The sequence below is a fragment of the Crocuta crocuta genome, unplaced genomic scaffold (assembly GCF_008692635.1).
Source record: "Crocuta crocuta isolate KB4526 unplaced genomic scaffold, BGI_CrCroc_1.0 scaffold278, whole genome shotgun sequence".
Lineage (NCBI taxonomy): Eukaryota > Metazoa > Chordata > Mammalia > Carnivora > Hyaenidae > Crocuta > Crocuta crocuta.
Window position 1 is genome coordinate 813,186 of NW_027532173.1, and position 5,314 is coordinate 818,499.

The 5,314-nt window shown below is 46.3% G+C and overlaps 1 long non-coding RNA gene across 2 annotated transcripts; it reads left to right on the forward strand.

Annotated features, from left to right (window-relative positions):
- The first annotated feature begins 505 nt into the window (after nucleotides 1–505).
- Nucleotides 506–1,282, forward strand: LOC144242479 (uncharacterized). 2 transcript variants are annotated; one of them, XR_013338353.1, is made up of 3 exons: nucleotides 506–713; nucleotides 927–977; nucleotides 1,116–1,282. It is a non-coding gene; the product is annotated as an uncharacterized LOC144242479 (long non-coding RNA). The 2 variants fall into 2 exon arrangements; XR_013338352.1 differs by having other exon boundaries at nucleotides 506–685.
- Nucleotides 1,283–5,314: the final 4,032 nt, after the last annotated feature.

The window sequence follows — 5,314 nt, forward strand, 5'->3', positions numbered from 1 at the left end:
CCACCTCAGAAACACTGCAGGCGCTATCTTCCTTCATCTCGGTGAGGCGGCGCTGACCCTGTGCAGGCCCACAGCGCCCGGGTCACCTCCCGGCTCCCACTGCGCTCAGGACACACGGGAAACCCGGCCCACGGGGGGCTTCCAAGGAGAGGAACGCTTCCTCCCCCTCCCTCCCCGCCAGCTCCCGTTTAACCGCGCCACAATGCCAAGAACGCGAAATATTACAAAGCAATAATCCCTGGGTGAGCACCAAGTTAGGAAACGAAGAAGAAGACGTGGGCTCACGTCCCGATAACGCCGAGTGACGGAGAAGCCTGGGGCGTTATGGCAAGTCCGCGTCCCTGAGGCGCCTCACGGCCGTTCAGCTTCTCCGCTCCCTCTTCACCAACGACTGACGCGTGTTTGCGCGGCCGGAAGCTCTCCCGGAAGCCCAGCCTGGCTCCCGGCTCCCCGAGCGCGAGCGCGTGGGTTCAAGCGTCCAGGGGGGGACTGGAGCGTCGTTGGCGGCGAGCGGGCTGCGAAACGGCCAACGCCCGGCGGTGTCCCTCGGGGCCGGGAGCTGGGCTGCGGGAGCAGAGACCTCTCCACGCCGCCGCAGCGTCCTCGCCCGAAGGCGGGGGCCTAAACGCCTGCCTCGCAGGGCTGCGTGCAGCGTAAAGCCCGGCCGCGTCAGGAGCCTGCAGAGGTGAGGTGACAGCAAGAGCCCTGCAGAGGTGAGGTGACGGAGCGGCCACCACCGCCGCATCCCAGAGGCTTTGACGGCCTCACTTTCCAGGTCCATGCTCTGCTCATCCAAGCCTGGCAACGTTCAGAAAACACATTTCTTCCCACCGCCATCTATTTTTATAGTCCCCATTAGCAAAAAAGAGGCATCAGAGTGATTAAGCCGGTGTTACTATTAACAGTCTCTCATTGATTTATGACAGCGCGAACAGAGGCAGCACCTTATGGGGGTGGTTAACTGGATACATTAAAACGTAAGTAATAAATCAATCCTGACTCTTAAAAAAAAAAAAAGACAAGAATAAGAGATCTTAAGTTAGTTGCAGTATTTAGGAAAGCACAGCTTTTTGGTTTGTTTTTCCTAACAAGGGCCTTCTTTCTGGTTCTTTTAGCGTAGACAAGATTTTTCCTCACAGGAGCGCTCGACAGCTGCGGTGCGCGTTGACTTTTCGCCCTCCCACTTATCACAGAGGAAAAGAGTCTTATCTCCAAAAGACGAAAGGCAGCTGAGCAACTGTGGAACCACCACTAACCCCATAAAATGACGACGAGGGTGCTGGTTCAGAGACAAGTTTCTCAAGAGCCAGAGACCCTTGGGTTCTAACCAAACACCTTCCTCCACGGGGTCACCTGAACTAGCTCCTCAAGTAGTCTCTTCAGCCTCTTCTAGCTTTAGATTCCTTAGCTTTAGAACGTGAGGAGATTCTAGAAGTCGTCAATGACAACCATGCTGACTCAAGTAAAATCATTCTTAAATATTATTGTGCCTGGCAATAGCAAATCATCGGTAATTTAACATCAGTTTTTGCTAATAAAACACCATTTGCTTCTATACTAAAATGCCTACCTTGGGGCGCCTGGGTGGCTCAGTAGGGTAAGCCTCCGATTCTTGATTTCTGCTCAGGTCATTATCTCACCATTCGTGGGATCGAACCCTGTGTTGGAGCCTGTCAGCATGGAGCCTTTTTGGGATTCTCTCTCTCCCCCTCTCTCTGCCCCCCCCATGCGCTCTCTCTCTCTCTCAAAATAAATAAATATACTTTAAAAATAAATAAAATCACATTAAATGCCTACCTTTTCTTCAAAGAATTTTAAAAAATGAAATGCTGAAGTAACCAAAGCTGGGGTTGGGACTCAGATGACTGATTCCCACATCTGGTTGCTGATCACTTTTTCAATGAGCTAAAATGTAGATGCATCAGCCCCAGGGAATCAGAACCTCCTGGTGAAGGGGGTCCTGGCCAGAAGCTTTATCTATCACAGGTAATCTTGATGAGCTGTTGTGCATGGGAACTAACAGCTTAGATAATTGGGACCTAAGAAAAACTGGTCCCATTATATCAAAAGCAAGAGCTAAAATAAATTCATCTTCATTTCATTTCAAATTGTGTCTCTGAGTTTCCTTTAAAAAGAAACTATTGTAGAAGGGCACCTGGGTGGCTCAGTTGGTGAAGCATCCGATTTCAGCTCAGGTCATGATCTCACAGTTCATGAGTTCAAGCCCCGCATCAGGCTCTGTGCTGACAGCTCAGAGCCTGGAGCCTGCTTCAGATTCTGTGTCTCCCTCTCTCTCTACCCCCTTCCCTGCTCATGCTCTGTCTCTCTGTCAAAAATAAGTAAACATTAAAAAAATTAAAAAAGAAACTATTGTAGAGAATCCCTGGTTTATGTGTATAAATGTGAGAAAATATAGATATGTACGGGAGCAATCTTCACAGGAGGAAAACACCCATGGAAGCCAACAAAGCTATGCATTGCCATAAAGGAGCTTCATTAAACACATTGTGGGATGGAAAAATGAACCAAATCATCATTTCCTTTTTCTGTTGCACTTGGTTAAAATGCAGTAAAGAGTCCCAGGAGCTATTGCAAACTGTCCTCTGATGACATGGCCCAGCAAAGCCTTCATTAACTTGTGTAACATCTTAAGAACAGGTGGTGTAGGGGCGCCTGGGTGGCTCAGTCTGTTACCTGGCCGACTTCAGCTCAGCTCATCATCTCACAGTTCATGAGTTCGAGCCCCGTGTCAGGCTCTGTGCTAACAGCTCAGAGCCTGGAACCTTCTTCAGATTCTGTGTCTCCCTCTCTTTGTACCTCCCCCCCTCATTCTCTCTCTCTCAAAATAAACATAAAAAAGAAGAATGGGTGGTATGTATGGGAGGTGTGTATGGACCCAAGCTTCTTTCATAATGTTCCCTTAAAGCTGGTCCTTCCCAGCACATACTGCCCACCCAGCAGCCCACCGCAAAAACCTGGGAACTCTGCTTACTCCCCTTGTCTCCTCACCTGCCTCAGGCAAGCAGTGATTAGAGTGTACTGTCTATTCTACCTTCTAGCCATCTTGCCTATGGTCCCCCCTACATGACCGCTGACCTCCGGCATAAGAGAGCCTTACATTTTCCCAGCCCAGCTATTCCGCTGCCGTTGTCAGACAGGGCTCCACTCAGGGCCAGGGCCCTGACAGGGAAAGACACAAAAGTTCATGAACACTGAGGCTGGACAAGGCACAGATGGGACAGATGTGTACAGAGGGCTGGGGGCCTGATTTGAGACCCCACAGAGAAGTCTAACATAGAGCATACCAGTCTTCCTGTACCTTTTTACTGGGCAAATCATGAAAAGGGGCATCCTTAGGGGCAAGGTTTCTAACTAGTGGCCCCCAAATTCTTTCTCCCATAAGAGAAAAAATGTGCTGTAGGCTAGTAGATTACAGTAGACAAGACCTGAGTAAGAGCAGGTATGGGTTTGAACCCCATTCCTGCTGTGTCTTCTATTTTTCATTATTTTTAACGTTTTTGGTTTTTTTGAGAGAGAGAGAGCATGTGTGTGCAAGCAGGGGAGGTGTACAGAGAGAGGTAGAGAGGATCCCAGGCAGGCTCCACGCTGAAAGTAGGGTGCCTGATGTGGGGCTGGAACTCACGAACTGCAAGATCATGACCTGAGCCGAAGTCGGCTGCTTCACCAACTGAGCCACCCAGGTGCCCCACTCTATGTCATCTTAAATAAGTTATTTAATCTCACTGGGGGTGCCTGGCTGACTCAGTCGGTAAAACGTATGACTTTGATCTCAGGGTTGTGAGTTCAGGCCTCATGTTGGGTGTAGAGGTTACTTTAAAAAAAATAAGTTATTTAATCTCTCTGAACCCCAGTTTCTATATTTGAAAGTGGAAAGGCTAATGCTCATTTTAAAGGCTACTCTGAGAATTGGAGATATCTGAAAGTACTTTACTCATAGTAAACTCTCTGCGAATTCTAGCTAGTACTCTGATCAGTCACTGGGTGTATATGCATACATGTCTGTGTATTAGAAAGAAGCTGAAAAGGTATGTACAAAAGAGAACCATTCTTTAGGTTTATGTCATCAGTTTTGATTTTTGATGTTTTATCAATTTTACCCTAGCTTAAAAATCTCAGATTCTGCACGTATTCCTTTAGACATGTGTCGAGCGTGGCTGAATCCAATGCCATTTCGATTGTGGTATGGTATGGGAAGGGAGTGGAAAATAGAAGAGATGGGTGGGGAATACATTTTAAAAGTGAAAGCTGTTTGAAGCCTTATTACAACCAGAGAACCATCAATGACTTTGGCCAAAGGAAAAAGAGTACGCATTCAAACACAAGATGCCATCATATTCACCTACACAGTCTACCTAGAATAGGACAGCCAGCCCGCAGCATGTGAGTGAAGTACCATCTTAACTAAGCTGTATTCCAATAAATATAGCTAGCTGCTATACAACACCCCAAAATCCCAGTGGCAGAATACAGTGATCGTTTGTTTCTTCCTTACACCCTAATTTCATGAGACAGGGACCATGTGGTCATGCAGGGACCCAGACTCCTTTCATCTGGTGACTCTGCCCTCATTTAAATCCTCAGAATCTTCTCTAGTCCACTGTGAACAGGGAGAGAGAGCAAGGATCAAAAGTGGTAGGGGTTTATGGGCCACATCACTTCCACTCACATTCCATTGGCTTGAACTCAGCAACCAACCTACCCACCTATCTAATAGCAATGAAGGTTGGGAAATATAGTCCATCCAAGGTTCAGAAAGAAGAGAGAACACACACAAACAAACTGAACAACATAAAAGAAATGGAAAAATTCTTAGAAGCAACTTACCGAGACTGACTCAGGAAGAAATAGAAAAGTCTGAAAAGACCAATTAGTAAGGGTATTGAGTCAGTAATCAAAAATCTCCCAGTGAAGGTGAAGAAATCCCAGGACCAGATAGCTTCACTGGTAAATTTTACTAAGCATTCTAAGAACAATTAATATCAATACTTCTCAAACTCTTGTAAAATATCAAAGAGGGAACACTCCCAAACTCATTTTACAAGGTCAGTATTATCCTGATACCAAAGCCAGAAAAGAAAACTACAGGACAATGTCCCTGATGAATATAGATACAAAAATTCTCAATAAAATACTAGCAAACTGAATTCAGCAGAGCATTAAAAGGATCATTTGTTATGATCAACTGAGATTTATCCCTGGGATGCAAGGATGGTTTGACATACACAAATTAATCAATGTGATATATCACATTAATAGAATGAAAAAAATCATATGATCATCTCAATAGACACAG